Source organism: Drosophila kikkawai, chromosome X (genome assembly GCF_030179895.1).
Source record: "Drosophila kikkawai strain 14028-0561.14 chromosome X, DkikHiC1v2, whole genome shotgun sequence".
NCBI classification, from domain to species: domain Eukaryota; kingdom Metazoa; phylum Arthropoda; class Insecta; order Diptera; family Drosophilidae; genus Drosophila; species Drosophila kikkawai.
The window spans coordinates 4,418,223-4,444,508 of record NC_091733.1 but is presented as its reverse complement, the minus strand read 5'-3'; the positions used below and the strand labels follow the sequence as shown (position 1 = coordinate 4,444,508).

General features: G+C 42.4%; 1 protein-coding gene across 1 annotated transcript in view; it reads right to left on the bottom strand.

The window, feature by feature from the left end:
* Nucleotides 1-26,286, bottom strand: part of kl-5 (male fertility factor kl5) — an 871,112-nt gene that overhangs the window by 24,162 nt on the left and 820,664 nt on the right. The gene's annotated exons all lie outside the window — the stretch shown is intronic.

The following is a 26,286-nucleotide window of genomic DNA, read 5'->3' as shown; positions in this document are numbered from 1 at the left end:
GCATGCTGGTGCCGCTAATTTTGGAGAGCCCAAGGACGTGGGAAGCGACGGCGGAATTCGCGGCGAAAGTGATGAAGTCACATAGGCTTCTGGAGAGGGGCAGGAACGAGCGGATGAGCTAAGCGGCCTGCCACTGTGCGAAGCAATGCTTTGCGGTCGTACCGCACAGTGAGGGCCATGCTCCCGCCCGCGAAAGAGGAGGAGAAACATTCATCGTTACTATAGCTTATTGTTATTCTAGTTGTATAATTGAATTAATAAATTTAATAAAAAAAAAAATAATAAAAATAAAAAAAACACACAACCCCATCACACGGCAAGAAGCCACAAACGGCGCGAAGCCGAAATAAACCCCGCGAAGGGCAGTCAAAACGAGCGAAGAGCTTTTAAATCAACGCGCGCTATTAGCGATAATGGCAGCGCTACTATCGAAAGGATCAACGTTGCGATCGATCGTGGAAGCGCTGCCGCCGGCAACGCCAGCAGAAGTAGGTCACGTCCACACTGCCAAAATAGGGTGAATTCTGGGACAACTTCTGAGAAGTCGCGCCGCTCCAACAAGTTTCCAAGTGAGAAAAAGTGCAAGTATGAAAAACCGCGTGTCCGCGTCGAGGAAAAGCTCCTCCCCGACCCTTCGAAGACGGACGTCGAGTTGAGGGTGAGCACGGTCGCCGGCCATTAACCAGAACCGCTAATAATATTATTTGAAGAAGAAAGAAAATAATTTAACATGTGCCATCGAATTGTGACTTTGCCCCCCGCCACCCGTCTTCCTCCTGCTTTCTCCGTAGCACCGGAGAAATTCCGGGTGCGGACGAAAGTCAGACGGGAACAAGAGCCCGTGGCTGCTGGAGCATTCCTAGTCCGGACTTGCTGCGCGAGAGGCCACCGGTTCCCCTCTCCCCTTGCCCGTCAGAGAGCCATCCCGCCGCTGGATCTGGGTTTCGTCGCCGGATTTTCCGAGCCGTTGTCCTGTCCCAACAGGCGCCACGCTGCTGGATTCTTCCGAGCGTGGGCGTGGGCGTGGCTGCTGAAGTATTCCGAGCCCTCTGATTCATCCCGCCGCTGGAGTATTCCGGGCGAGGACTCGGGGCAGGCCGCTGGATTTTTTCCGAGCCAGTCCCGCTGCTGGATTATTCCGAGCGTGGACACAGGCATTGGCTGCTGGAGAATTCCATGCCCTGGTCCTGCCCCGAAGGCGCCCCGCTGCTGGAGCATTGCGAGCGCGGGAGTGGTGGCGTCCCGCCACTGGATAATTTTGAGAGCGGACGCGGGCTTGACTGCTATATCGTTCCGTTCTCTAGGCCGAACCGCCGCGGCTGGGCAAATTCCGCGCGGCCGGCAATCATTCACCTGTATTTTTCCCCTAACCCGTTCTATCTGGCTAAATAATTATTGGCGCTTTATGTTCTGGGCGTCTCACAGTTATACATTTTGTGAGGGAACTCTGGGCCGCTGAGGTTTTACCTCGGCCTCTCAGACGCTTCCTTACATGGCGCCCGAGCAGGGACTGCCCAGGACATAAAGTTGATCATCTTGGCGGACTAAAGCCCCGCCAGCCAAAATTGCGTAGGTCATAGAAAATAGGGAAAATATATGGCAACGGCCACGTTTTTTATGCAGCGCATACATTGTCGCGCCAGTTCGGCGTCAGTCGACAGCAACGAAGCAGAATACAAAGAGAAAATAGACAATAAAATTTTCCACCCACCACGCGAAATATTCCCGCCAAAAGTTAGCATCGCTGCACCGCGAGAAATTCGCATCGACGTCTCTGCCCGCGTCAACGCCGGCAGAGTGACGCCCTCTGCCGCTATTGCTCTGTCGCTTTGCTGCGCCGCTGCCACCGTGGGCAGCAATAAATAAAGCTACACTGGGCAACAAAGAACTAATTCTTGATACGCTCTCGTAGTAAACACATCGATCGATTATTCCGCCGTCGCAAAAACATTTTTCGCAAACTCCTGTCGCTAAGATCCTTTCGCTGTGGTTAAGAATATCCATCCAGGACATGGTTACATATTTTTCGCAGTGGCATTCAAAATTAATAAAATTCTTCGAGGACATTGTCTGGAAAGTTTCTTTCGCCGTCGCATTCGAGGACTCAACGGGAAGATCCTTCGATACGAAAAAAAATACCACGGGTACCCAAAGGTACGAAATTTGAATAAAATTAAATAGTAAAATAAAAAAAAGCAAGGCAAATTTAACCCTCTAGTGCCCAAGACCGCCTCTAGACGGGCAATGTTAAAAACACCGTTATTTTATTATTTTCATTCCTTTTCACACGGTTTTCCGTTTTTTCTAATTCAGGAAAGTCCAAAAATTAAGTTCGTTGCGTTTGGAATACATACTAGAGCTACCGCAAGCTGCTGTATTCATTTGAAGTTGAAAATTTGTGCAAATCGGACAAAATAATTATTTTGTAGGTAATACGACATGTAAATACTTTTTTTTTAAATTCGAAAAAAATTAGAACAAAAAATTGTACTGTGTTGCTGACAGTCTCAATGACATTTACAATAAACATTTTAACAAAAAAAATTTTTTACCTAATTTTTTGATGGCCTATCTTTCCAGAACTGCCTTCATGCGGTCCAAGGTTTTAGTCGTATAAAACTCGATCCGAGCAAAAGTAAAATTTTTTCCAAAACAAACATTCACTTTTGATACATACTGAATCCAAAAATAATTTTTTTTTTTGAAAAAAAAATTTGGGCACTAGAGGGTTAATTATTGCAGAAAAAAAAAATTAAATTAAGAATTTTTTTGACATAGATTTCCCCGAGTCCTTGACCCGTGCCTTCGCTATTTAACTCCTTGCCGCCGTATTGCTTACTTATCAAGCATCGCTCAAAAAAAGAGTTCAAAATCACACTCATTGCCAAGTAAAGTTATTGCACTTTTAGCTTCTCCAAAACCAGAAGATGCAGCCCCAGTATATAATATTAAAGACGAACTTACAAGTATACCATATTTAGATTTTGATTTAGAAGAAGAACGTTTATATTAATACAAGTTTATGTTCTTATTTTTAAGTTTTCGTTTATCAAATTATCTTATAATATGCAAAAATATTAAAATAAAAAAATGTTCTAGCAATTGTGGATAAAAAAATGAAAAAAAAAAAAATTGAACAACATTAATATGAATTTTATATGAATATACTGCAGTTCTATTATGTGGGCGGCAGGGAAGGAAAGGTGGCAGTGTAAAAAAAAACCGAAATTCACAAATAATATAAGCAGCAAATTCCCCAAGTTTCAACTTTCTAGCTTTAAAATTACGGTTGTGGCCAAAATAAAGGCATTTCATCCCAATGTGCATTGTTTGCAACTATGGGCGTCACGTGGATCAGCTACCGCAAGAAGCACGAGCTGGAAGCCATACTCGGCGAGTTCGGTCTCGAACAGTCCGGAACGGTGGATGAGCAGCGCGCCCGTTTGATTTCTTTCGCCCGGAACCTCGAGAACTCCTAGCCAAACCTGGTCCGCCTTGGCGAGCTGGAGCGAAAGTTTGGGAACGCACCCACCGGGGATACAAAGATGCTCTCGCAGACTCCGTTCGACTCGATCCTGCTTCGATCACCGCCGACCACGTCCGCGCAGACGACGCCGCCCACTCTCCTCCTGCTACGGAGCATTTCTCCGGCTACGGGGCGACGAGCGACTCCGAAGGTGGAGGAGCCGCCGCGCATGGCGACCCACCATGCACAGTGGTTGGGCTTGTATGGACACGCGGCCAAAAATAGTTCTAGTTGATGTATCGTTACGAAATTAATACCAAAAATCAAGAAAAATGTTTTAAGGGGGTCTTCTCATTCAAAAGCCGTTTTTTGGACCCTTTTTAAAAAAATTCTTATTTGAAAACGCAAAGAATAATTGAAAACTTTTTTTATTTATTGTATTCAAAAATGCTCAAAGTAACTAAGAAAGTTGTTCTTGCCTCGATACGAGGGTTGTTCAAAGAGTAATGAGACTTCAAACTTGGTGGTCGAAAAAAAAGGTGTCGTCCTGGCGGCCACGATTCAGGGTCTCCAGAGCGTCCGAAATGAGAAATAAAAACGGGGTTATAATCAGAATAGATGTCATTTTCGGCTGACGGAACAGATTTTTTTTTTAAATTTTTAAAACAAAATGGCGGCCATTCAAAAAAAAAAATTCGATTTCGGGCGTTTTTTTTGTAGTTTAGTGTAAAAAAATAATAGAAAAAAAAATTTAAAAAAAAATCTGTTCCGTCAGCCGAAAATGGTGACAATTCTGCGTCGATTCCACTTTGTTTCATGAAAATCGGTTCAGTTGAACTGGAGATATCATGGCCGCCAGTTCGAAAAACGTGGTTTCGAGATAAACGCGTTTGAAGTTTGAAAAAAGCTCATTTTGCATAGATCTTGCTTCACAAAAAAAGCGGTATCTTCTAAAGTATTTCGAATTTCTAAAAATCCTTTTGGGGACATATACACACCATCCCAAGCTATAAATAAATGCAAAAAAAAAAAAATCGAAAAAAAAAAGTTGCCCAATGAGAAGACCCCCTTAAGTATATGTCCAAAAAATTGGCCATGTAGCACGTCTATATCATATAGCTGCCATAGGAACAATCTGTTAAAAATCAACTTTTAGTATGAAAAACTTTTTTGTTTTTCAAAATATCTTAACCAATTTCACAGATAATATGTTTGGATCAGGTTTATGCATTCTTACCAAATTTGGTTAAAAGCGGATGTCTATATCTTATAGCTCCCATACAAAATTTTTATAAAATTATTTTTTTCCAAGAGCTAAAATTAATTTTTTATCTCTTAATGAGAATGTTGTTGAAATATAAGTGTCCAAAAGTAAAAAAAAAAATTATTAACTTATATATTGTGTATTTTATTTGTTTAGCAACAAATGCACACAGCTTAAGGGGGGTAAGGCTAATTCGGTACAAAACTGCCCACTGTTCAAAAAATGTTTTGGCGAAACGGCTAAAGTTAGCTTAATGAATTAAATACCATAAATTAACAAAACATTTGAGCCATTTTTTTTTTAATTTTTGTATTAAAAAATATTTACAGGCCTACGCTATATTGCTAATCTCCTGAGTCCCCACAAATAAAAGTTGGTTTTCGGTGTACATCCTAACTGTCCACAAAAACGTCCGATATCAAAAAAATGTATTGCATTCTTTAAAGAATTAGTGCCCCAAGGTACTTAAGAGACGTTTTTATTTTTAAACATTTTTCCCGATTTTTTATCAAAATTGGAAGTCAAAACCCCGATTTTCGACTAAAAAATTAAGTTAATTTAAAAAAATATATATATTAACATTAATAATTTAAAAAAGGCTTACGTGAGTACCTGTACAATTAAATTTCAAAGTTATGTTCAAAATTTCAAACCGATTGGTTAAGTAGTTTTTGAATTATAGAGTACACCGATTTTCAAAATGGCCTTTTTCAGGAGAACGCTTTAAACTTTGTGATTTTCATACATCGAACACCAAACGACTTCCGTTCAACTACCCATAACTTCGTCAATGTTGTAATAATTGATGTAAAACTTTTACACAATATTTTAAGGATATTAAACCTTTATTTAACAAAACAAAAAAAAAAAAAACGAAAAAAAAATTTTTTAAACCTTACCCTAACCTGTGTTAGTATTTTTAACTTTATAGGCACGTAGGCAAATTTCGGCAAAATTTTTTTTAGCATTTGTCACCTTAAAAGCGCGACAAACATATTGGCATACATATGAACTGTAGATTATTGTGGGGTCACAACTATAACTTTAGCTAAACATAAATAATACGTTTAACATATAGAACAGAAACATGATTATTTCACATGAATATAATGAAAACAATAATTATTTTTATACCCTTGCAGGGTATTATAATTTCAGTCAGAAGTTTGCAACGCAGTGAAGGAGACGTTTCCGACCCTAGGAAGTATATATATTCTTGATCAGCATCAACAGCCGAGTCGATCTAGCCATGTCCGTCTGTCCGTCTGTCTGTCTGTCCGTCTGTCCGTCTGTCTGTCTGTCCGTCTGTCTGTCTGTCTGTCTGTCCGTTTCTACGCAAACTAGTCCCTCAGTTTTAAAGCTATCTCAATGAAACTTTGCATATAGTCTTCTATATGCTCTCACTGCTATATATGTCGGAACGGGCCGGATCGGACGACTATATCATATAGCTGCCATACAAATGTTCGATATATTTTTAGAAAAATAATTATAACTTTGCTGTTTTTTAACATTTTTGCACCATTTTTTAGATATAACCATTTTATATTATTTCGGAATTTTGGTAAAAATTTTATGAAAATCGGACGACAATGTCATATAGCTGCCATAGGAACGATCGGGAAATTAATAGAAAAAAAATTATAGATTCGTTGTTTTTCAACGTATTTTCATCTACTTCGGGATATAAGCTTATTTTATTATTCTAGAATTTTGGTATAAATTTCAAAATAATCGAACAACTATATCATATAGCTGCCATATAAACGATCGGTAGATGTAGGGAAAATGTAAAGCTGGAAATGCAAAACTGTAACTGTCAAACTGTAAACATAATAAGTATAGGTAAAATGTCATGAAATAATATCTGCAAGGGTATACAAACTTCGGCGTGCCGAAGTTAGCTTCCTTTCTTGTTAATATATTAAATTATATCTCATTTTATAGAAAATACCTTGAACTTTAAAATCCATTACAAAAAATATTAATTTGGACACGTAATTAATAATCGGACCACTTCAAAGTTCGGTTTGGATGTGAAACACTCGCGATGCGCGTAGCTACGCTTTGCAAATGAACACATCTTCACATCTTTAATTTAATTTTTAGAAAGTCCTGTTAGATTTAAAAAAAAATCTGGTATGCCACAAAGAAGTTTGGATATTTAAGAGACGATCTGTTTACTTTTCGTACATTTTTGTGGTAATAAATTTTTTTATTTTTGGCCTATGGGGGCAACCACTGTGCCATGGCGACTCGGGTATGGGAGCCACCCTCATCGACATGATGACCAAACCCGGAGACAGGATTTCCGCACCCTGGCTGAGCTGACCCACCTGGTAGTGGACTACGAGGTGACGCGCAGCCGGAATGGAGGCCAAGATCTTCGCTCTCCGAGCCCGCGACAGGAACCCAGTTCCAACTATAGGACGGAAGCCGGGCGGATGCCGCGCCGTGCTCCACCAGCAGCCCCATTGGGCAACCCTTTTTTTTTTATTGCAAGACGTTGATGCACTATGTACAGTACATATCAAGTGGAACTTGCGACACCAAGCACGTGCTTGTTCTGTTAGTAATTAGTAAAACGCGAAGGACTTAAAAAAAAAAAAGGATGCGGGGAGACTACTACTGGCGTACTGCCGGATTGGTTGCTTGCATGCGTAAGTAGGTTAAGATTGAAGTTTTTAGTTTTGGGAGGCTATCAACGTTAGATATTATTGTGTACAAATCGTTATAATTTGCACAGAGGACTCTAAAGGGTTCATGCAGTTCAAAGGATGTTCTACAGTGGGGCAAAACTAATGGTAAAAAGGATCTAGTGTTTCTTATTGGTACGTGAAAATTTAGCTGACCGAGCAAGTCAGTACTTTCCACGTCACCACGGATTAAGTTGTATATGAATGTAATACCTAGCATGGTTCTACGATCAGATAAGGGGGGTAAGTTAATTAGTAAGAGTCTACTAGAATAAGACGGTAACCTCTGGTTTGCATCCCAGTTTAAACCGCGTAAAGCGAAAAGTAAGAAGTTCTTTTGAACCGATTCTATGCGTTTACTATGGACGCCATACTGAGGGCTCCAAACGCAGGATCCATATTCTAAGATAGGACGAACAAGTGAAGTATATAACGTTTTTGTGACATAGGGGTCATTGAATTCCTTAGACCACCGTTTAATGAAACCAAGCACGCCCCTGGCTTTATTCACCATGCACGAAATATGATCGATAAAGTCGAGTTTAGGATCCAGCCGGACACCTAAATCATCAACTATATTAATTTTTTCCAAAGAGCAGCCGTTTAGCGTATAAGTTGCAGGCTTAGGAGTGACACGGGAGAATGTCATTAGCTTGCACTTAGAGCCGTTTAAGTTTAATAGGTTCACGCAGCACCATGTTTGAAAATTGTTAAGATCTGTCTGTAAGTCTGATTGGCAAGTAGCATCATTATATTGCACACAAAGCTTGACGTCATCAGCATACATAAGTACTCTGGAGTTGGTCAAAACTTTGGGCAGATCGTTGATAAATAATGTAAACAGTAGGGGACCCAAATGACTCCCTTGCGGGACGCCAGATGTAACCCTAAGAACATTAGATAGTTTATTTTCGAAAAGGACCTTCTGCGTCCTGCCATTTAGATAACCTGAGATCCAATTAAGAAGATCAGTCGGGAATCCCATTAAATCGAGTTTCCGAACAAGAAGGGAATGGTTAACAGAGTCAAATGCTTTACTGAAATCAGTATAGATTACATCTGTCTGAAAGTTATTTCGGTTTCCCTTTATAATAAAGGAAGTAAGCTCCAACAGATTCGTTGTAATTGATCTTCGCCTAATAAAACCATGTTGACATGGAGAAATAATTGACCTACACAGATGCTGCAGATGAGGAGTAATAACATTTTCGAACAGTTTAGGGATGGCCGACAACTTAGAGATACCTCTGTAATTGTTGGCATCCAATTTGCTACCTTTTTTGTGGAGAGGAATAACGAATGATTCCCTCCAAATAAGGGGAAAGTGGGAGGTTTCTAAGGATAAGGTAAACAATTTGAGAAGTGGATTGCACAGGGCTTCGGCACAATTCCTAAGCACACAGCCTGGTATTCCGTCGGGACCTGGTAAAAAAACTGGCTTAACACGATGAAGATCCCTAAGAAGAGAGCTTTCGTTAATGGTAGGACTGAAGATTTGGTTCGATTTCGGGATAATGTAAGGATAAGCCTGATTTGGGTCTATTGAGTTGGAGTAAGTGGTTTCAAAAAACTGAGCAAAAAGATCGGCTATAGCCTGATCATTTTCTGCTGTTGAATTACCAAAAGAGAGCGAGGACGGACGAGTAATGGATTTACGCTTGGATTTAACAAAATTATAAAACTGTTTTGGGTCCTCAGAAAACTGGGACCTGCAACGAGTCAAATAATTATTGTAGCACTGCGCGTTACACACAGTAAAAGTGGATCGAGCTGATAAATAACTAGATAGGGCAATCGGAGAACCGGTACGTTGATATTTAGCATATAGATTTGATTTTCTATTTTTGAGGCGGGTCAACTCTTTGGTAAACCAAGGAGGCTTGTTTGATGTAGACGGACAGTATAACGGAACACAGTCAATAAAAAATGAATTCATAACACGATAAAAAATACCCACGGCTTCCGTTATGTCAGTGCATGTGTATAGGTCGGACCAGTTGTAATTAATTATGAAATTATTCAGCCGTACGAAATCTGTCTTGCTAAAGCAGAAGACTTCTTGGGCTGGACTATCAGATTTATTCCGTGAATCAGTCCCCATGTCGATAGTCACATCGAAAGTGGGATGATAGGGATCTTCGGGTTGCGTCAGGGGCGCCACCCTAGCTAAACTAACTCTTTCAGGATCTGAGACAAAACAAAGATCAAGCAAGCGCTCTAAGGAATTTCGAACATGATTGACTTGGGACAGCGAAATGTCAAACAAGCCAGCAATAAAATCATGATGTGTTGTCGTAAGAAGTGTATTTGTGGAATTATCTAGGGTCCAAATAGCCCCTGGGATGTTAAAATCACCAAGAACAACTAAATGGTCCCTATCCGAAAGTCTTTTGGAGACCAACTGAATAGCGGAAAGATGGTTCCAATAAATAGGAAGTTCCGACAATGGAGGAATGTAGGAACATGTAACAAAAATGGAGCTACCATTAACTGATAGCTTCACGCAAAGGAATTCAACATTGTTGGATTCCTCGAAAATTATTAATTCGGACGTGAGAGTGGAGTCGACCGCTATAAGGACACCTCCCCCACGTCTGATAGGCCGATCTAGCCGGTATACTGTGAACGCAGCTGGAAAAACTTCGGAGCTCAGAATCTCCGGCTTTAACCAGGTTTCTGTGAACACAATAACTTGGGAAGCAAATGCGACGCTGTCAGAATACAATTTAGGAAGCTTACTGCGTAAGCCTCTAGCATTCTGATAGGAAATACCAAGGGAAATGGTTAGTTTTTTGGGACGGAATTGGAAGACGTAGACGGAGCATTGGGCAAATCTGGCCTAGGAAGAGTAATTCCTACAGGCCGCTTTTTCTTTTTCGTACCTTCAAACTCTTTGACAACCACATACTGTGGCCAGGTTTCGGCCGAGCATAGAGTGCCAAAGACTTCGTCAGGAACATTTATCTTGAAAGACGAAATGTTCCTGGGGTAGGAAAATTTAAATTTTTCCACCTTAATTTTTTCCCTATCGACTTTTACTTTGCCTTGGATAAAAGCTATGACATCTTCCGATGTCTGATCAGGGGAAAGCCGAGAAACAAATAACTGTTTTGTTGGTGGAATTGCCGTAAGGGGTTTTGGCACGGCAGACTGAGCCGCCATACCACTTTCGGCCGGTAGTCCGGGCCTAATACCCTGGCAGGGACTGGGATTAGTGCTCTGAGAGGGCTGAGACAACAGTTGGGACCCCCCAGTGGACAAAACGGAACTGGGCAACACCGGGGGCACGGTCGCACCCGCGACGCATTCGGGTACCGAATCTTTTTTAGCGCTCGATCTCAGGACTCTTGGAATTTGTCCCGGGGTCGGGGGCAGAGTCGAGGGAGGCTGCTGTGCAGTGCCTATCACTGGTGGCTGGGATCCGCCAATATGCTGCCCACCAGTTGCGGTTTTTTTTGCGCCTAGGAGACTCATTTAACAGCTTGAGGCTATTAAATTGAGTATCCAGCGCCAAGAGCATATCTTGAGTTTTGCGAAAACTCAATAATAGCTCTTTAAAACCACCCCTGGTTTGCCGCATAAAAGACATCATTTCCCTCTCCACCTCGCGGCAGGCCTCACAGCAGTAACGTACGCCGATATTTTTGGCCACGTCATCTACTGTCCGTGCAACAACGCCAATGCACTTGGCATGTACTATGTTGTCACACAGCCAACAGGTGATGGTGAGTTCACCGTAAGTAATATTTTTCTTACAGTTTTTGGCGAAGCAGACCATATTATGGGACATTGTAACGACTTACCACTGTACTTCGCTATTTAAGAGAGGGCGCAAGGGATTAAATGCAGCGGCACTTGATGAGCGGGGGGGCAACGAGCAGGAGAGCGAGAGATAAGCGCTGAGTAGAACCGTTTATAGCTGTCGCGGCAACGCAAACAACAACAAACGCTAAAGGCACAAAAGGGAATGCAAAAAGAGCAAAAAGAGCAAAATGCAAAGCAACCGCAGCAGCCCAAACTAAAATGCAATTTAAATTGAATTAAATAGCACAAAATAAACAAGTAGCATGCACACGCGAAGTGAACGGGAATTATTTGAAACACCAAATATTAAATGTTAGTAAACCCCGGAGGTTTATAGACAAATTCTACACAAATCGGGAGCGCAAGAAAAAAACACGTCCGTTCACTTTGAAGGAAGGATGAATATCAACGGATCCACCAGCCGAAACGCGAGTACGAGCCAGTCAACATACACGACGCCTGCCGCAACTGCGGCCAACCGGGACACTTCTCGGTGGAGTACCGGAACCCACGCGTCATTTTCTGCTGCAGCATCGGGAAACGGGAACGGGCCTCGAGTGACCGGGAATCACCCGGGGAACCCGTCCAACCCACGCAACCAATAGGAGGAACCCTCCACCAACACCAGGGACGCATCCGCGCCGCCATCACCATGGAGGAGCGAGGATTCGTGGCCACCCTGGAAACCGGAGCTACGCACAGCTTCATCAGCGAGGACCTATCCCGAGAGCTAGGCAACGCGAACAACACGCGGGATATCAGGACTCAAGTTAAGTTGGCCGACGCACAGTAGCGCCTTTTCTCATTTAGCGTTGCAAAAATCATATCTTTTGAACCAAATAAGGTAATCGAATAATTTAAACGGCATTGGACAAGTAATTGTTGTAATATATATATATGTACTGCATAAAGTACCACGCCCACAAATACGCCTTTTTAAAGGGTATCAAAGTGAAAAAATAATTTTTTTTCAATGAAAACAATTTTTAAACAAAAATTTTTATTTAATTTTTTATGTTTATTTTTATGTATTTGCGCAAATAAAAATAATTTGAAAACTGAAAAAAACATTTTTTTTTAATTTGAAGTGTAACCGCCACGCGCTACAGTTAGTATATTTCTTGAAATGTATGAAATTGTGTCGGTATTTTGGTATATTTTACCCTGAGTTGTTTTGGTTTTTTGCGTTGCATTTCCGCAGACGCAGCTCGACGCAGCCGATGAAAGTTAATTCTGATCCAGGAAAGATCCACGGAACTTGTAGTCATAGTGTAGTCAGTGGCCGGCATTGGCGTCAAAAGATATAGACTACTTTAGGCAGAAAAAGGTGAGAAAAATGGACACCTGGCAGGTAGCGATTTACCTGTAGAAGCCCAAACCAAAGTGTCGTTTTTTTTAGGTTCTTTAATAGTTTATGAATGTATCTATCATTTAAAGTTAAAACCATGACCATTGGTTTTATGGTTTTTTTGTAATATTACCTGAAAGTCGACCAATTTACACATTTTTTTGTATGATGCAAAAAACGAAACAAAGTTCAACTTTAAATGCTCATAACTTCTACAAAAAAAAATCATAAAATTGATTTTATTGCAGATTCTGAATCCTTGTTAAATTTCCTGTCGAATAAGTATGGTTAAAATCGTTTTTGCGAACATGACTTTTTTGATTTTTGCAACGCTAATTGTTCGAGAGGCGCTACTGTGCGACGGGACATGCCGAGAACTTACTCGGGCCCTCGCCGCCAACATTCACCTCGGGAACAAACGCACCCCAACCATCCTGCTAGTTATAAGCGAAGTCCTCGGCGACGTTCTCTTAGGCATGGATTTTCTTTGCAGGATTGGAGCCACCATGCAGTGCGGGGGACACACCCTCAGCTTGCTACCCGACGTCCACACGGAGCCGCCTCGGGTGCGAGCTCAAGTCAGCGCAAGACGCCGGAAGGAAGAGCTACGCTCTGTCCGCTTCGAGGAGGCACGCTCCACCCCTCACGAAGGGCGGAGGGGATAGCACATCTCTCATCTCATCTCATCCCAGACGCAGACCAGTCCACGACGGGGAACCAGCCGCCAAGTTGGAGCCACGTCTTGCCTGTGGTCGATGCCACCGCCGCACAGTAGCGCCTCTCGAACAAAAGCCGTTGCAAAAATCGAAAAAGTCGTTGTCGCAAAAACGATTTTAACCATACTTATTCGACAGGAAATTTCCCATGGATTCAGAATCTGCTGTAAAATCAATTTTCGGATTTTTTTTTGTAGAAGATATGAGCATTCAAAGTTGAACTTTGTTTCCATTTTTGCATCATAAGAAAATAAAAGAGAAAATTGGTTGACTTTCAGGTAATATTATACAAAAACTATATTACCTATCGCCATGATTTTTACTTTAAATAATAGACACATTCATAAACTGTAACCCAATCCAAAAAAAAGGGGAATTGGGTTAGGGCTTGCACAGGTAAATCGCTACCTGCCAGGTGTCAATTTTTTCACTTTTTTCTGGCTAAAGTAGTCTATATCTTTTTTGGATGGGCTGAGCCACTATACACACTATAACTACGACCTTTGTGGATCTATTCTGGACCAAAATCACTTTACATCTGCTGCATCGAGCTGCGTCCCCGGAAATGCAACAGCATAAACCAAAACTACTCACGGTTAAATATACCAAAATACCGACTCAGCTTCATACTAACCAAAAAATTACTAACTGTAGCGCGTGGCGGTTACACTTTGAAATAAAAAAAAAAAATTTTTTTTTTCAGTTTTTTAATAATTTGTATCTGAGCAAATACATAAGAATAAAGATAAAAAATTAAATAAAAAATATTTTTTTTTTAAATTGCCTTCATTGAAAAAAAACTATTTTTTCACTTTGACACCCTATAAAATGGCGAGTAAGTGGGCGTGGCACATATTCCAGTACATATGGGCATTTCCACAGAAAGGTCCACCGCGGCCAAAACACTAAAACTTCTCTAAAATGTTTTTTTTCCCAACATAGTAACATTATGAAAAGGCCAATTGATTAAATTTGAAGGGCTTTACCATATTCTAAAACAAATTTCGAAATATTCGAACGCATATTCGCGCAAACACGATTTTTCATTATTTTGATGAAAAACATCATAAAAATGGGCCTGTTTTCTTTTGATAATTACATCCAAACCGAGGCACTAACTGTTGACTGTTGTTTACTAACATCACTAGAAGAATGCAAAAAGTCGAAATAAAATAGATATATGCTCTTCCAATTTACTTATAATACTAAAAATTACTTGCAAAGTATGATGATAAAACATTGAACTTTCATAGCGAGCGGTCGTGTTTTTGTTTTGCGCTCCGAACTTTTGTGTTGTTTTGCATTTTAAACCACCGGGGTCCAGATTTTAATTTGTTAAAATACACTTCATAACTTTGCCGTTTCGCTACGCGAGTGCATGTGCATGTGTCTTTAAGTGTTTATTTAATATATACATATATCCAATTTAATCTCTTTTAGTTTTTGCGTTTTCCTGTCTCCTCTTTGTGTTGTCCCGTTTATTTGCATCTAGCTGCACTTAAGCGGTTCCAAGCTTTCGTTGTTTCTCTGCTCACGCAGGCTTACGCTCCCGCTGTTTTTTTTCGGTACTGCTTATCAGCGCACAGTGGTTAAAGGTTTGTGAAAATGGTTTCAAATTTTATTTGCGATATTAAAGGCTGCCAAAAAGAGGTTTTGGCAGATCAGCCCAGCCTTCACTGCTGGCTTTGCGATGCGGTCGTTCACTAAGTGTCTAAGCTTAACGGGCCGCATCACTGACGCAATTTCTGCCAAAAATGTCTTGCGTTATTGTTGCCATGCCTGTCGTGAGGTGGAGAAGGATATGTTATCCTTCATGCGGCAAACCAAAAGTGGATTTAGTGAACTTAGGGTCAATTTTTTGGTAAAACAAACGACCTGTTCACAGAGCTGGACGCTCAATTTAGCGGCATGAAGCTGTTAAGCGAGTCGCCAAAGCGAAAAAAATCTGCTGCTGGTCGGCTGCAATTGGGCGAACCCCAGCCACCAAAGATTTGGCACACTCCCTCGGCACAGCCCCCGACACCGAGACCAACTCCAATGGTGTTAAGATCGGGAACGGCTAAAGATTCGGCATTCGAAGGTGCCGGGGCAGAAATGGCAGCAGCTCCACCAGTGTTAACAGTTGAGTCCGCTGCGGGGTCTCAATCTCTGACTCCGCAGACCTCACAACAAGTCTCAGCTATCCCAAAGGGCAAAAATAGGGCTGAACCACTAGCAGAAGTCGGTAATGCTGCGTTACTAAAGACCCTCACCGCTATTCCACCATTAAAAACAATATTTGTTTCCCGGCTTGCCCCTGATCTCGCATCGGAAGATGTACTAGCTCATATACGGAGCAAAACACAAGCCAAAAATGTGAAAGCGGAAAAATTCAATTTCTCATACCCCAGAGATATCTCATCTTTCAAGATAAGTGTCTCCCTCGATCTTTTTGACACAATTTGTTCTGGTGACTTCTGGCCCGAGCACGCTGTAGTCAAGGAGTACGAGGTAAAGATAAAGAAAAAACGGCCTTCACGGCCGGCACAAACCACAGTGACTGCGGGCGTCACGGCAGTGCCAAAAAACTAAATACCTCCCTCCTACTTTCCTATCAGAATACTAAAGGCTTACGCAGCAAGTTCTCTAATTATATTCTGATAGCTTTTCGTTTGCATCCCAGGTGATTGTGTTTACCGAAACCTGGTTAAAGCCGGAGATTCTCAGCTCCGAAATTTTTCCGGGTAAGTACACAACTTATAGATTGGACCGTCTTTCCCAGCGAGGCGGTGGAGTTTTAATTGCCGTTGACTCCACCCTTATTTCCGAACTGGTTCAAATTGACGATCTCACAGGTATTGAATTTATCTGTGTAAAACTATCATTTCCAGGTAGTTTTATCTATATAACTTGTTCTTACATTCCTCCATTTGCTGAAGAGCCTATTTATTGGAAACATCTTTCGGCAATTCAGGCTGTTTCCAACATGCTTACAGATAGAGACCAAATAATAACTCTAGGAGACTTCAATATACCTGGAGCTCGTTGGTCATCAGATGGTGCGTCTAATGTCCTCCAAACTGCGGCACAGCATGACCTCATAGATGGCTTGCTTGCCATTTCTTTGTCCCAAGTCAACCACGTCGTAAATTTTTTAAATCGCCTTTTAGATCTGTGTATCGTCTCTGATCCTGTAGGTGTAAACTTAACAGAAGTCGATCCATTGACGCTTCCCGAAGATCCTTACCACCCTACTTTCGATGTGACCATCGATTTGGGAATTGTCGTAAAGACCAAACCTGATCTGAGTCGCTCAGCCACTAAAGTTCGCTGCTTTCGTAAAGCAAACTTTCATAGGCTAGATATCTTGATTTCTGAATTTAATTGGTCTGAACTTTACAGGTGCACTGACATGGCCTCCGCCGTGGATATTTTTTACAGTGCCATGAACGCGTTCTTTGCATCGTGTGTTCCGTTGACCCATCCGTCGGTGTTTAGTAAACCACCTTGGTTCACTAAAGAGCTGACACGCCTAAAAAACGTTAAGTCTAGGCTTTATAATCGTTATAAACGAACCGGTTCTCCTACTGTCCATTCAAGTTATCTCATTGCTCGGCCGAATTTCCCCGTGCTTAACGCGCAATGTTATAAAAGTTATTGAACTCGTTGTAGGGTTGAGTTCACGCAGGACCCGAAACAGTTTGATATTTTTGTTAACACGAAGCGAAAACCCAATCTACATCATTCATCGCTTTCGTTCAAGAACGCTACAGCAAACTCTGATCAGGCCATCGCCGATCTCTTTGCCGAGTTTTTCAAAGCTACGTATTGTTCCTCAAATAGCTTAGATCAGACTTACTCTTTTGATTTGCCGAAGTCGAACCTAATTTTCAGTCCTATTTTAACCGAAAACTCCCTTAGTTCGGATCTTCATCGTGTAAAACCAATTTACTCACCGGGTCCCGATGGAATACCAGGCTGCGTGCTCAGGTATTGTGCTGGAGCTCTGTGCAATCCCCTTCTGAAATTGTTTACCTTATCTTTAGAAACCTCCGAATTTCCCCTTATTTGGAAGGAATCATTTATCATTCCTCTCCACAAAAAAGGTAGCAAATCGGACGCCAGCAACTATAGAGGAATCTCTAATCTAAGAAGATCGACCACTACAAATCTCCTGGAACTCACCTCTTTCGTTATTAGAGGTTTCCAACGTAACTTTCAAACCGACGTGATTTACACAGACTTCAGTAAAGCTTTTGACTCGGTTAATCACTCTCTTCTTGTAAGGAAGCTTGACTTAATCGGGTTTCCTGTCGATCTTCTGAAATGGATTTTGAGTTATTTGAGTGACAGAACTCAAAAGGTTCTGTTTAAAAATGCTCTATCCAAATTCCTCAGAGTCACTTCTGGCGTCCCACAGGGTAGCCACCTCGGCCCGCTGCTATTTACATTGTTTATCAATGACCTCCCGCTGGTTCTAACGAATTCTAGAGTACTTATGTACGCTGATGACGTTAAGCTATGCTTGCAGTATAAGGACAGCTCTTGCCAGTCAGACCTGCAATCGGATCTAAATAACTTTCAAGCATGGTGTCGTGCTAATTTATTACATCTCAATAGCTCTAAATGCAAGCTGATGACATTTTCACGTGTCACTCCCCAGTTTGCCACTTATATGCTTAATGATTGCGCTCTTGAAAGAATATCTCTTGTTGATGATATAGGCGTTCGCTTAGACCCTAAACTTTCGTTCTCTGAACATATTTCATGCATGGTTAATAAAGCCAAGGGCATGTTCGGTTTTATTAAGAGGTGGTCGAAGGAATTCGATTCCCCTTATATAACGAAGACCCTTTTTACTTCGTTAGTTCGCCCTATATTGGAGTATGATTCATGCGTCTGGAGTCCTCAATTCGGAATCCATATTAACCGTATTGAATCTGTACAAAAGAACTTTTTACTTTTCGCCCTCCGTGGCCTACCTTGGGATGCTGATGAGAGGCTACCGTCCTATTCAAGTAGACTCCTATTAATTAACTTACCCTCCCTAGCTAACCGTAGAACGATGCTTGGTGTCGTATTCCTTCATAACCTAATAAACGGTGTTGTTGAGAGCCCCTTTCTTTTAGGGCAGCTTAGCTTCCACGTTCCCCGACTAACATCTAGAACCCTTATCCCTTTAGTAGTAAATCACTGTAGGCGGGAGTTTGAAGTACATGAACCCTTTAGGGTTTTATGTACGGATTACAACCGCCTCTCTGACATTATAATTCGTAGCGATAGCCGTTCTGTACTAAAAACTTTAATACTTGTTGAGCTAGCTCGTAGCGTATCACCGTAGTCTAATGTTGAATGCGTTCTTATTTATTTATCGTAGTTATTATTTAGTTACATTATATTATTTTTTTATACTTATTTTGCATGCGTTTCTATTTATTTATCGTAGTTATTATATAGTTACATTATATTATATTTTTTATATTTATTTTGCATGCGTTTTTACTTATATATTATTATTTGTGTACTCTCATAACGTTTCCTCGTTCTTTTCTTCTTTCATTCACCGCGTCTATCGAGTTCGCGATTCGTGCCGTACGTCACGCGGCTGCGCCCCTCGGTCGGTTGGGCGGGAGGTGGAAGCGGGACCCCGCGCGAAAAAAAATAAAAAAAAAAAAAAAAAAAAACGTTGGGTTCGACATGTCGCGTGCGAATCTGATTAAAATTAAATAAAAAATAAACTACGCTATATTTCTGATTGTAAGTTAAAGCATATGAAAGTGGCATTACTGCATCACAGTTAAAAATTTGTTTCATTAAAATAATCCCTGCCGTTTCGCTAAAATCAGTGTTTAAACAGCTCGCCGCAAAAGTGACTTCTGTTTTTGTCGCGTGCGAGTCCCTTAGCTTTTTTAAATTTTCTTAAATTTGAGCAAACACTCAAAATCAACATTTGCACCAATAATAGTCCTAGGCAAGAGCTATAAGTTAACATTTATAAAAAAAAATAGAAATGAAATGTAACATACTTTTTTTTTGCTTTGAATGCGTACGAATGTCGCGTGCGACATTATAGAAATGCCCATATGTAAATTTTACAACAATTGCCTGTCAAATGGCGTTTAAATTATGTAGTTATCTTGTTTTGTTCAAAAGTTATGAGTTTTGCGGGGTGGTAAGGGTGTACCAAACCAAGGCAAAGTCAACAGGGCAACTGTTGATGAATATTCCTTGGCTCTAATGGTACACCAAGTCGACTCGTAGGTGAATATCGGTTTGATAGACACCACCTTCTTCTGGGAGAAGGTCCTCCCCGTGGTACCTCCTGGAAACGTACTGCGGTACGGCCAATGCGAGCGGCACCTCCAGTGAATCCCTCACCCAATAATCCTTTGCCTCCCAATCCCAACCGAGACATGGGCAAGTCTTAAAACTACCTCCCCTCAAGTCAGGCGTGTAAAGCAACCCGTGCCCACTGACTATAAGGTTCGCAGCTGAGGGGTTAAACCAGCTGTGTTCGAACGGAGCCTTCCCAGGGCCGGGCAACCCTGGGTCGGAACGAGCCTTGCCGGGGGAGGGGGAGGTAAAATCCCAATAACCGGCGACTGAGAGTGAATTGGACGAGGAGGAGCTACTGCGCTCAGATGATGAGACTCTGGCTCCGTCCATTTCAGAGGGAAGTGCTAAGACCAGCACACCTCAAGCGACACAACCAACGATAAGCAAAGCAGCGGCAAGCCAAGCCAAAGCGACGGGCGAACACGGGAAGTCAAAACCGTGGACCAACCAGCAACGAAAGACGCAATCAAGCAAGGCCCATTTCATCCTCGCCAAAATAGCAAGGAATGAAAAGGAGGGCAAAGCCGATCCGCGCGACCTAGCAGACAAAGCTAGGTGCCTCGCAGTGATCGAGGAGTATGAGCGATACAAAAGGTGGAAAAATTTAAATTTTCTTACCCTAGGAACATTTCGTCTTTCAAGATAAATGTTCCTGACGAAGTCTTTGGCACTCTATGCTCTGCCGAAACCTGGCCACAGTATGTGGTTGTCAAAGAGTTTGAAGGTACGAAAAAGAAAAAGCGGCCTGTAGGAATTACTCTTCCTAGGCCAGATTTGCCCAATGCTCCGTCTACGTCTTCCAATTCCGTCCCAAAAAACTAACCAGTTCCCTTTGTATTTCCTATCAGAATGCAAGAGGCTTACGCAGTAAGCTTCCTAAATTGTATTCCGACAGCGTCGCATTTGCTTCCCAAGTTATTGTGTTCACAGAAACTTGGTTAAAGCCGGAGATTCTGAGCTCCGAAGTTTTTCCAGCTGCGTTCACAGTACCGGCTAGATCGGCCTATCAGACGTGGGGGAGGTGTCCTTATAGCGGTCGACTCCACTCTCACGTCCGAATTAATAATTTTCGAGGAATCCAACAATGTTGAATTCCTTTGCGTGAAGCTATCAGTTAATAGTAGTTCCATTTTTGTTACATGTTCCAACATTCCTCCATTGTCGGAACTTCCTATTTATTGGAACCATCTTTCCGCTATTCAGTTAGTCTCCAAAAGACTTTCGGATAGGGACCATTTAGTAGTTCTTGGTGATTTTAACATCCCAGGGGCTATTTGGTCCCTAGATAATTCCACAAACACACTTCTTACGACAACACATCATGATTTTATTGCTGGCTTGTTTGACATTTCGCTGTCCCAAGTCAATCATGTTCGAAATTCCTTAGAGCGCTTGCTTGATCTTTGTTTTGTCTCAGATCCGGAAAGAGTTAGTTTAGCCAGGGTGGCGCCCCTGACGCAACCCGATGATCCCTATCATCCCACTTTCGATGTGACTATCGACATGGGGACTGTTTCACGGAATAAATCTGACAGTCCAGCCCAAGAAGTCTTCTGCTTTAGCAAGACGGATTTCGTACGGCTGAATAATTTCATAATTAATTACAACTGGTCCGATCTATACACCTGCACTGACATGGCGGAAGTCGTGGGTATTTTTTATCGTGTTATGAATTCATTTTTTATTTGACTGTGTTCCGTTATACTGTCCGCCTACATCAGACAAGCCTCCTTGGTTTACCAAAGAGTTGACCCGCCTCAAAAATAGAAAATCAAATCTATATGCTAAATATCAATGTACCGGTTCTCCGATTGTCCTATCTAGTTATTTATCAGCTCGATCCACTTTTACTGTGTATAACGCGCAGTGCTACAATAATTATTTGACTCGTTGCAGGTCCCAATTTTCTGAGGACCCAAAACAGTTTTATAATTTTGTTAAATCCAAGCGTACATCTATTACTCGTCCGTCCTCGCTCTCTTTTGGTAATTCAACAGCAGATAATGATCAGGCAATAGCCGATCTTTTTGCTCAGTTTTTTGAAACCACTTACTCCAACTCAATAGACCCAAATCAGGTTTATCCTTACATCATCCCCAAATCGAACCAAATCTTCAGTCCTACCATTAACGAAAGCTCTCTTCTTAGGGATCTTCATCGTGTTAAGCCAGTTTTTTTACCAGGTCCCGACGGAATACCAGGCTGTGTGCTTAGGAATTGTGCCGAAGCCCTGTGCAATCCACTTCTCAAATTGTTTACCTTATCCTTAGAAACCTCCCACTTTTCCCTTATTTGGAAGGAATCATTCGTTATTTCTCTTCACAAAAAAGGTAGCAAATTGGATGCCAACAATTACAGAGGTATCTCTAAGTTGTCGGCCATCCCTAAACTGTTCGAAAATGTTATTACTCCTCATCTGCAGCACCTGTGTAGGTCAATTATTTCTCCATGTCAACATGGTTTTATTAGGCGAAGATCAATTACAACGAATCTGTTGGAGCTTACTTCCTTTATTATAAAGGGATACCGAAATAACTTTCAGACAGATGTAATCTATACTGATTTCTGTAAAGCATTTGACTCTGTTAACCATTCTCTTCTAGTTCGGAAACTCGATTTAATGGGATTTCCGACTGATCTTCTTAATTGGATCTCAGGTTATCTAAATGGCAGGACGCAGAAGGTCCTTTTCGAAAACAAACTATCTAATGTTCTTAGGGATACATCTGGCGTCCCGCAAGGGAGTCATTTGGGTCCCCTACTGTTTACGTTATTTATCAACGATCTGCCCGAAGTTTTGACCAACTCCAGAGTACTTATGTATGCTGATGACGTCAAGCTTTGTGTGCAATATAACGATGCTACTTGCCAATCAGACTTACAGACAGATCTTAACAATTTTCAAACATGGTGCTGCGTGAACTTATTAAACTTAAACGGCTCTAAGTGCAAGCTAATGACATTCTCCCGTGTCACTCCTAAGCCTGCAACTTATACGCTAAACGGCTGCTCTTTGGAAAAAATTAATATAGTTGATGATTTAGGTGTCCGTCTGGATCCTAAACTTGACTTTATCGATCATATTTCGTGCATGGTGAATAAAGCCAGGGGTGTGCTTGGTTTCATTAAACGGTGGTCGAAGGAATTCAATGACCCCTATGTTACAAAAACGTTAAATACTTCACTTGTTCGTCCTATCTTAGAATATGGATCCTGCGTTTGGAGCCCTCAGTATGGCGTCCATAGTAAACGCATAGAATCGGTTCAAAAGAACTTCTTACTTTTCGCTCTACGCGGTTTAAACTGGGATGCAAACCAGAGGTTACCGTCTTATTCTAGTAGACTCTTACTAATTAACTTACCCTCCTTATCTAATCGTAGAACCATGCTAGGTATTACATTCTTATACAACTTAATCCGTGGTGACGTGGAAAGTACTGACTTGCTCGGTCAGCTTAATTTTCACGTACCAATAAGAAACACAAGATCCTTTTCATCATTAGTTTTGCCCCACTGTAGAACATCCTTTGAACTGCATGAACCCTTTAGAGTCCTCTGTGCAAATTATAACGATTTGTACACAATAATATCTAACGTTGATAGCCTCCCAAAACTAAAAACTTCAATCTTAACCTACTTACGCATGCAAGCAACCAATCCGGCAGTACGCCAGTAGTAGGGCAGACTACTATCCTTTTCCTTTTTTTTTTAAGTCCTTCGCGTTTACTAATTGCTAATAGAACAAGCACGTGCTTGGTGTCGCAAGTTCCACTTGATATGTACTGAACATAGTGCATCAACGTCTTGCAATAAAAAAAAAAAAAAAAGGAGCATCCAGAAACGTTTTTGCCTCCCCAAACGAAGCGCAACCGCTCACAAGAAGTAAACGAGACCGCTCCGAAGACAGCCGAAGACGCAAAGGGCGCCCCAAGACCGACCACTTTTGTCAAGACGGCGAAAAAATTCAGCGAGGTGGCCCGAGATAGCCTCGCTATGGCACTTGTTGATGAGCTCAACGACGATGGGCGCCTTCTGATGGAGAAATGGGAGGAGGTCGAGACCCAGTTGGCAGAGATGGTGACTGACAAACTACTGTCCGAGCCAACGGGCCAGTTACCCTCCTTTGACTCCTCGGACACGGTTAGGGGCACCGGGTGATCAGGTGCGACGATGAGTTCTCGCGGGACTTCCTGGCGGATTGCGTTGCCAGACTAGGCAAGGCATGGAAGGGGATTAGCTTTAAGCTGGTCGCCGACAAGGACATTCCAAGGAGACCTAGAGCTCGCATTTGGTTACCCAAGGGGCTGTCTAGCCATGAGAGGATGCTCAAGACTTTGCGAGCGATGAACAAGGGAGTCGATATGGAGGACTGGGCCATTCTCAAAGCTGAAGGCAGCAGAAAACAAAGTCCGGTACGGCATCAGGAAAGCCAAGGTCTTCCTAGACGAACCGGACGATATTCTGGAAGACGAAGTCGAGGACGCCAATAAGCTGCTGGGCGATTTGGCGATCGACGACAGCACCCCCAACACCACCCCAATCTAATGCCGACGGTCGTTCAGATAAACCTGAAGCGCAGCTCCCACGCTTCAGCTAATCTGGGGGTCCTTCTCCGGGAGAAAGACATCGACATCGGCCTTATACAAGAGCCATGGACAAGGGACGGACGAATCTCTGGCATGGCCATAAAGGGATACACAACATTATACACAAACTCGACGGGTAGGCCGAGGGCGGGTATAATCATTATAAACAACCTTAATGCTCTTCTCTACCCCAATCTCAGCAACTTAGATCTAGCAGTGGCAAGATTCAAGGCGGCGGATAGGACAGCCATACTAATAGCCTCCGGATATATGGCCCACGACGAACCTGCACCACCTGAAGCGTTTAATAGGGTGATGCAGTGGGCCGAGGAGACTAAGACGACTCTCATCCTCGGATGCGATGCCAACGCAAGGCACACACTGTGGGAGACAAACGAAAGGGGTGAGTCTCTCTTCGATAGTATTATATGTCGTGACGTCACCATTTGTATCAAGGGAAACACGCTCACCTTCATCTTTCCAAGTACGGAAGGATTTCAGGGCTGGGAGGAAGTCCTAGACATAACCCTCCAATTGGAGCATTGTGATTATAAGGTAAGAATTTGGAGAGTCTCTACACAAGACTCGTTTTTAGACCACAGGTACATATTCTTCGAGACGTGATGCCGATATGTGAAACGGCGCCGAAGCGAAACCCTCGAAACACTGACTGAGACAAATACGGAAAGATTGTACAGTCAAAGGTCAAAGACAGAAGGATCAAGACCCGATCCACCCCGGAGAGAATAGATAAGGAAGTCGAGGACTTCACAAATATTCTTAACAAAGCCTACAAAGAGTCATGCAGACTAACATACTCTAAGAGACATACCCACCATGGTGGGCTCAGAAAGAAAGTTCGAAAGCCTTCAACACAAGTTACGGAACCAAAGACTGGCAGCCGTACAAAGCAATACATAAAGAATACAAAAAGGCAATCTACGTAGCCAAGAACGAATCTTGGAGCAGCTACTGTGAGGACACACAAGCCCCACGCTCATAAACAAACCCGATGGGACAGGAAGTACGTCGGCTGAAGAGTCACTGGAAATCCTGCTGAATACGCATTTCCCAGGAAACCAAAAAGAAAAACCTTGAATAATGGAAAGCCAGGGGGCAGACCAGCAGCTACAAGTAGAAGAGATCATCACCATGGAAAGAATCCATTGGGCGATAGATTCCTTCGACAAATACAAAAGCCCGGGTCCAGACGGAGTAATACCGGCAATGCTACAAACAACAAAAGCAAGCACGGGAAAATGGCTGCAAGCAATCTTCCAGGCATGCATTAAAACAGCACACATACCACTTCCATGGAAGGAAGCGAGGGTAGTCTTCATACCAAAACCAGAAAGAAGGGGACCCATCCAAGCCAAGGATTATAGGCCGATAAGCCTTACCTCATTCCTAATGAAAACACTGGAACGGATCATTAATATCCACATCAGAGAAAGAACGAAGAAAAACCTTTCCAATGCGCAACATGCGTACAGGAAAGGCCGATCCACGGAAACAGCACTACACGAGGTAGTGCGATACATAGAAAAGGCTCTACTTTTCAAAAACTACGCCATGGCCACCTTCCTGGACATAGAAGGAGCCTTTAATAACGTCAATGCGGATTCCATCCTGAGTTCCCTCAACGGTATAGGAGTAGAGGGAGGCATCAGGGCATGGATTGGCGCAATGCTGACGAGCAGGAGGATAACAGCCGAACTGAGTGGCACTCATCACACAAGATTTGTGAAGAGGGGCACACCTCAGGGGGGAGTCCTGTCCCCACTGCTCTGGCTGATAAACATGGACGACGTACTAAGAACACTAAATAGCGAACGAGTAAAAGTGGTAGCATACGCAGCCGACGTAGTCCTACTCACTTCAGGACCATTCCCCGACGTCATCAGCGAACTAATGACAAGGGCACTCACTAAACTCAATGCATGGGCAAAAGCCTGCGGATTGGGCATAAATCCAAGTAAAACGAAACTAATGCTCTTCACTAGGAGAACTAAGGTCCCTAGCTTCACAAAGCCAAAGATAGATGGCATAGAACTAGAGATATCAAAGCAGGCAAAGTATCTGGGAGTGATA